At 30.0% G+C, this 7,553-nt stretch overlaps 1 pseudogene across 1 annotated transcript; it reads right to left on the bottom strand.

Moving 5' to 3' along the window:
• Positions 1-6,137: 6,137 nt before the first annotated feature.
• Positions 6,138-6,900, bottom strand: LOC146910818 (protein GL2-INTERACTING REPRESSOR 1 pseudogene; annotated as a pseudogene). Its single transcript, XR_015018612.1, has 2 exons — positions 6,761-6,900; positions 6,138-6,639 (listed from the first exon to the last, which is right to left on the bottom strand). The product of XR_015018612.1 is annotated as a protein GL2-INTERACTING REPRESSOR 1 pseudogene (transcript).
• Between the last annotated feature and the right edge of the window lie 653 nt (positions 6,901-7,553).

The raw sequence follows: 7,553 nt of genomic DNA, 5'->3' as shown, positions 1-7,553 counted from the left end.
AAAAAACATGAAAGCAATGAAGTGAAAAAGTTTTAATCGGTGTATTATAGTTTTTCTATTTTTCTATGTCAAAGCTATTAAAAAACATTACATGTAAGTTTTAACTTAACTGAAAAATGTCAAAATTGTTAAGTCATATATCTATAGTGTCCAGAGTTTAAACCCAAAAATTTATTGGTGTACGTGAGTTTTATGTGGTATTTATCACTCCATTTATAGACCCAAACAAACACTTATTTTAAGTTATTTTTTAGTCACATAAATATGTTAAGTGTATTATTTTTCTACTATATTTTAATTATTATATTATATTTATTCTCGTTTTAATTTAGAGGATATGAAAGAAAGAATAAATTATCGAGCATGACTCGTTTAGTGACTCGTGTATGTATTCTACTTTTCATGATCGGTCTTTAGTGACTCGTTTATAGAAAGTCAACGTGAAAAAAATGAGTGTAAAAATATTAGAGTAAATTACATTTTCATCCCCTCAAAGATGCTTGAATTACACTCCCCTCCCTTCTTATGTTATAATATACACTCTCTTTCCCTCTTATTCAAAACATTTTAGAAAACTTTTCACTCCCCTCCCCTAAGAGAAGCTTGAATTACATTCCCCTCCCCTCTTATGTTAAAATCTACACTTCACTCCCTTAATATATTTTTTTTTATTTCTAATAATCTAGCAAAAAAATAATAATTTAAGACACTTTGAATAAAATAGTATTGTGTCTATTTTAATATAATCAAAAATTGAATACATATTTTTCGCTATTTCTTATTCACAATTTCTTTAACATGTAGTTTTAAACTCTATTATAAAATATGAAACAACCCAAAATAAAATTAAAATACGTGAAAATTTACTAAAGACAATAAAGCATGGTTATTTAAAAGTTAACTTTATACTCTAAATTTATAAAAGCAATAGAAAAATATTTATATTTAATTGACATTGACATTTAAATTATAAAAAAATGAATTACCTTTTCTTAAATGGTGGTTCAAAATTAATATATATGATAAAAATATTTATTTATGTTAAAATAGATTAAAATATAGTGCATATTTAATTATTATGGGAGGGGATTGTAATTCAAGCATTTTATAAGGGAGGGGAGTATAAATATGCAAGGTCTGGGGTTCAACCCCCCCCCCCCCCCCCCCCCACCACCGAAAAAAATCTTATAAGGGAGGGGAGTATAAATTTTACTTTTGAAGGGCGGGGAGCATAGTTTTAAAACTCGGCTCGGTTATCGACTCGGCAGAGGCACTGAGTCACTGAGTCGATGGTTGAACCATCGGGTCATTGGTTGAACCGCACGACAGAATCGGATGACTCGGTTAGATAACCCGGTGTTAAGATTAAATTTGTATAGGTATTTAATTAGATTAAATCGGATTGAACCGGTGACTCGATTACTCCAACAACTAAAATAAAAATATATATAAAATAAAAATAAATATCCAACAAACATAATTTAATAGACTAATTATTCATTTGCTCAAAAAAAAAAGACTAATTATTCATGCGATAAAAAAAAAGTGAAGAGTAATTATTCATGAGGGAAGCTTTATAATTATATATGTCTATGATTTTGTCCGTTAATATTGTGAGTTATTTTTATAAAAAAAATCGATAGGTATTTGCCTTGTAAAGTATTAAACGTTAATTTTGTGAGGCATTTTAATCAACTAAAAAATAATAATTGATGGGTATTTGCATTGTACAGTATTCAATATTTTGACAATTATAATCTTATCCAAAAATTTGCTTAATATATTCTTATTAAAAGAAAATTTAAAACAAAATGAACAAGCACTTCAGTGGTTAGGAAGTTGTTTCTTATTGGGTGGGTCACAAGTTCAACTCCCATCTGTGGCATTTTTTGTAACATGATTTAAGTTAAAAGCAAAAAAAAAAAAAAAAGAGAGAAGAACCGGTTCAACCCATAACTCGGCCGAGTCACCGGTTTTTACCGAGTTTGACCGGTTTTGACCGGTTCTCGCCGAGCCAACTGCATGGCCGATCCGAAGGTATGCTCGAACCGGTCTACCCACCGGTTCCCGGTTCGACCGGTCCAACCGGCCGGTTTGAGCCGAGTTTCAAAACTATGGCGGGGAGTGTATATTTTAACATAAGAGGGGAGGGGATTGTAATTCAAGCATCTTTGAGGGGAGTGGAGTGTAATTTACTCAAAATATTATAATTGGTGTATTATAATTATTTCCTTTTTCGAATTATAATTGTTTTAGTTCCTCTAAAATTTTCTTTACGTTTCAGTCCTCAAAAAATTTCCGTCCACACTTTTGGTCCCTGGTTTCAAGTCAAGTCATGTGTGTCCTTTAGGTTTATGAATGAGTTTTTATCTGAATTTTTAAAATATTATAAGAATATCTCCCAAAGGAATTATAATTTTTAACAAAATATGAATTAATTATGAATTTTGAAGCATTAGAAACATAAAATTCGTATTTAATTCATCCCTTGTTAAAAGAATTTAAACTTTTGCAGAAGAGATTCTATCATGTACTAAACATGAGTGCAAAAAAAAAAATCCAAAATTTTGAATGATACACATGACCGTTGACTTAAAAGCACAGACGAAAAGTGATGATGAAAACTTTTGGGGGACTAGAAGCCGCAGAAATTTTTTAAGAAGACAAATGAAAACTTGGAATATTTAGAAGGACAAAAAATATATTTAACCCCTCTTTCTTTTTTGAATATATTAAAAGGCACTAATTTTTAGCAACTCTTTAGTTGCATGCACTTGCCACATGTATGATTTTTATGATAAATTATAATTAGTATCAGGTGATTATTCTCATTTTTGCTTAGAATATACTAAAAAACTAAATATAATTAATTGATTAGTGACAAAAAACTATCTTGTGTTTGAATTAAAATGATATTCTTAAGTGACTCGTTTGCATAAAATAACAACAAAACAATGAAGTGACATACCAAAAAGAAGCCGGAGTTAAGAAATTACAACTTGTCACTTTTTAGCATAAATAAAAATGTCTTAAGAGTTTTTTTAAGGAAAAAAAATGAAAAAAATAGATAAGTTGGGTGCTTGTCGAAAAACTACACTAAGGTTATTATCGTAAAGTTAGTGGTTGTTTGTTTTCTAATGATTATAATGAATCATTAAAAAAAATGCTAGCTACATTCTCTCTTTTATTAGTTAAAATTCAAATGAAACTCACAAATTTACGTGAAATCAACATGATTTATGATTTAGTAAGATCAGATATTTCCAAAATAATGACTCAATTGAAATTCAACTAACATACTAAAAAGAGTGTGGTCCTCATGAACATAACTTGTTAATAGGGACATTGTGTCGTTTCAAAAAAAAAAATAGGGACTTTGTAATATGCAGAGACCAGAGTTCGAATTCAATATTTTCTATAAGGGTGCTTTTAAGAACCAGGATTGCATATGCATTGTTTGTGTGACATGCCCATTTTCAAAAGCATAGTTTGCCATAAGACTTTTAAATAGACTATAAGATTATCAATACATAAATATATAGAATGAAGTCTTTTATAGAGGCCATTATGCTTAAAATTTTACAAAGTGAAATAAATATAAATACAAATAAATATTATTATATTATTCATGTTTATTTAAATATGTCAACTTGGGTTTTAAAATGATTCATACTCTTTTCTATTTAGCTAAATATATTTTTCATAAAGACACGTCTTTGTATATTTTTTAAAAAAGCGTGGTCGACCTCACATAGGTTAGGGCATATACTTGCCTAGAACAAACTACTCTACCTTTTTTTTTACAAGACAAACCCGTTTACTTCTATCCCTAGTTAGAGGTATAATTCAACCATCTGTTTTTTAAGGATTTCAAATCCTCTTCAAAGTCGTGAGTTTCATTAATGCGAAGTTAAGACCAAAGAATGTGTTGACTTAATTTCAAGTGGTATTGATTAGGGTATTTATGTGCAATTATGTCGTTCTGGTAACCTATAAATGCACCATAAATGTGTATACGCGCGATTTCTGGTTTTGACTTAGCTTCAATTGGTGATGACTGCGTGTTCAACTGAGCATATCTAGATCGGTTCAATATTTATGTCATCGTATAACTTGTCTTGACTTAAATTAATTATCACAAGACTTTCTAACTCATAAGTTTTCCAAACTAAAGATTTACATTAGTTAGTAAAATCTTTGATTAACAAGATGAAGACACTATTGCAAAGAAGCACCATTCTAATTATGATTTTTGTTTAGAAATTTCCAATCTTTCCAACCTAATGGCTATAATTCATCCACTAATAGTCTATCATTCCTTTAATGCAAACTTTACTAATGAAACCGACTCTACGACAATTATGGTATTTTCATGTGTCTAAGATTTTCTTTTGTGACGAGTTCATGTGTCTAACTAAGATGATTAAGGAAAAGAGTGAAAGCGCCAAATTGAACATAGATGAATAGGAAAATGGGCATGAAGGGAAACGAGATACATTGATAGGTGAATAAACACAAACGAGGGCAAACCTTTAGGAAGGTTTGAGTCATGCATTTTGGATGAGAATTATGCAAAAGGAAGCAAAATGTAAAGAAAAAATAACATGGACATCAAAGCAAATTTTTAATTTTTTTTTTTTCAAAACACATCAAATGATCAAAATAATTTGATTTAGCTAAGGAAGGGGGAGAAAAAAAATAGGTGGAAAAAAGGTTGGCATTTATCATCTGACGTAATATCTCCCTCATTATGCTCAACTGTCTCAATTACTCTTGCATTTATGTGATTTAAATGGTCTTAATAGAATGGCCATTTTTTTTTTCAATGCTTGGAACTACCCAACCCAACCCACTCTCTATACCATCCATTGTTTTGTAGTTTTATTCATCCTCCTCTTCCTAACACAATCAAATTTTCTTATACTACACGACATACAACTTTCACGCTATTGCTCTCATTATACTCGTGGTTACACATGACTTCAAAAATAATGTATCCTAAAATATATTTTTCTTATTAAAAAATCAAACACTATTATAAGAAAAATTCCCCATTGACTACCTTGGATCATACCTATAGGGGATCTGAATGAAATTATAAAATTAAATTTGCTATGATGATCAAAATTGTTAGCAAGCAATCTTAAATAAAGTCAACTTTCACATTTAATTACCCTCATTAGTTGCCAACCATTTAGTCTTAAATTTCAACGTGCAATTCCTTCTCTCTCTAATTACTTACTCCCTCCGTTCCTTTTTAAGTGTCACTTTTGAAGAATTTTTTTGTTCCTATTTAACTGTCACTTTCAAAGTTCAATGTAACAATAAATGTTGTTTTACCAACATTACCCTTAGTTATTTATTGTGAAGAGAGAAATATATGAAATAAGATATTAAATGATCGACTAAGGCTATTATAGTAAAAGTATAGATTATTGTATAAGAAAAAGTAATATTTATTGAGTGTCTTGGTTTGTGTAAAATGTTAAAAAGTGACACTTAAAAAGGAACGGAGGTAGTATTTATTTTATTTATTTTTTGGTCAAATGCACGTAAATAATTTTCTTGTATTCCATAAGAAAATGTTTTTTTTTAATTATATAAATAAAAACGCACATGAATTGATGATATTTCTTGGATACAACATGCACATGTGTAATTTAACCTTGCATGAGTTCATTTCAGTGTATGGTGTAAACATTGGTTATGTGGGCCATATTCAAACCATTTTTAAGTTTTTACTGTCCTCATAGTACTTCAGAGGATCTATAAACTGTCGTCATAGATACGATGTTAATCTTAAGTTACTTTTGTTGCCGCTATTTTTATTGCATGATGTCAAACATGAACGAATTGGATAAAACAGCAATATTAATAATCATTTATAAAAGAGAAATGAGTCACGATAAACTAAAAGATTGATTTTGACCTTAAATTTCAACAAGAAAACCAAAAGGGTACATCATGTAAAACCCTACTACTCTGAACCCCCCCCCCCCCCTAATATTCTTGAATTTCCCAGTACATTTTTTTTACTATTGATTAAAATAGTGCTATTTACGCTCCACTTCTTGTCTCTTTCTCTGCTTTGACAAAATTGTTGGGATTGTTTTTACCTCAATGAAAGATGGTAAAAATAGAGCGCAAGTAGCACTACTCATAGAAAAGATTAAATTATAAAATAAAAAGCATATTCCTAGGATTAAATTAAAATTAAAAGTTACTACTACTAATACTACTATTAATGATAATATTCCTAGCTCTTAGAAAAACAGAGGTTTGAAACAGAGTACTCTGTTTCTTACTCTGTTATTACTCTAACTCTTCTTATTATTGTTGTTGTTCTCAGCGTTGAGAAAATCAAGCAAAACGGTGCTGTGACATTTTGGACATTTTGGATCATTCTCAGAGAGCATCACATACATGAGACAACGAGGACAACCTACTAACAGCATAGAGGTTGCTTCAGGGCTGCTTGATCCATTCTCAGATGAAACACATGAACTCGGCGGCGACACCGACGCTGATCGTGTTGGTGATGATTCCATTCTTCTGTTCACCCTTGGTGGTGACAAATTCAGCTTCAAATCTAGCTTTGGCCCACTTCCGTTTCTTCTACTCATCTTCTTCCTCTGTTTTCTACAAAATACACAATAATAAAAACATTAATAAGTAAATAAATAAAGCATAAGACAATAAATTAAAAGATAAGAAAAGGGAGAAGAAGAAGTAGAAGAAGAAAATATTCATGATCACTCACCAAGTTTTTTGCGTATAGAAGAGAAAGGAAGGAAGAACAAAAAAGAGAATAAGAGAGTGTTTTTGATGTTGTGAGAATGGAGAGGGGATTGAAGGGAATTTATACAAGTAAATGAAGGGGAGTGAATTAAAGCTTAATTAAATTGAGGAGGGTGTAAGGTGTAGAGAGAGAAAGAAGAGAGAGAAGAATTGAATTGAAGTAGTAATATTGGGTAGAAGAAGAGTGTAAATTGAGGCCAAGAAATGTATTAATTGTTTGGAAAAATCCCAAGAACTATGCAGGAATTGGAAATTTGTGGAGTAGTAAATATTGCAATTACACAAACTGCAGAAGGAGGCCCTTTCCTTCATTCATTGCTTATAAGAAATTAAATTAAAAAAATAAAATAAAAAGAGTCGGTGTTTAAGACTCTCTCTTAGAAACAAGAGAGAAAGAAAAAAAAAACTACAACTGCTTTTAATTTAATTTAAAGCTAATTAATTTAGAGCTAACTTAACTCTTTATTATTTATAATAAATAATTGTAATAATAATAATTATTATCGAACACTACACCAATAATAGTATTTATTATCAATTAAGTAGTAAACCATCAATTCTTTTTTTTATTGTACTAGCAATGAAAGAAAAACAAGTGTAATAGGTGAGATGAGCATCAATCTTAAATATTCAACGGTGCCTTAAGAAAGGGAAAGGAAAATAAATTCAACATCTATGGTTGATGGGAGAGGAGATATAATAAAATGACCACACCTTCATTAGTTTACATAAATTAAATGAATATAATATAATTT

This window comes from Medicago sativa, chromosome 7 (genome assembly GCF_051527215.1).
Source record: "Medicago sativa cultivar Bolivia chromosome 7, Bolivia_mono, whole genome shotgun sequence".
NCBI classification, from domain to species: domain Eukaryota; kingdom Viridiplantae; phylum Streptophyta; class Magnoliopsida; order Fabales; family Fabaceae; genus Medicago; species Medicago sativa.
The sequence above is the reverse complement of the archived record's forward strand: the minus strand, read 5'-3'. Positions and strand labels throughout refer to the sequence as shown.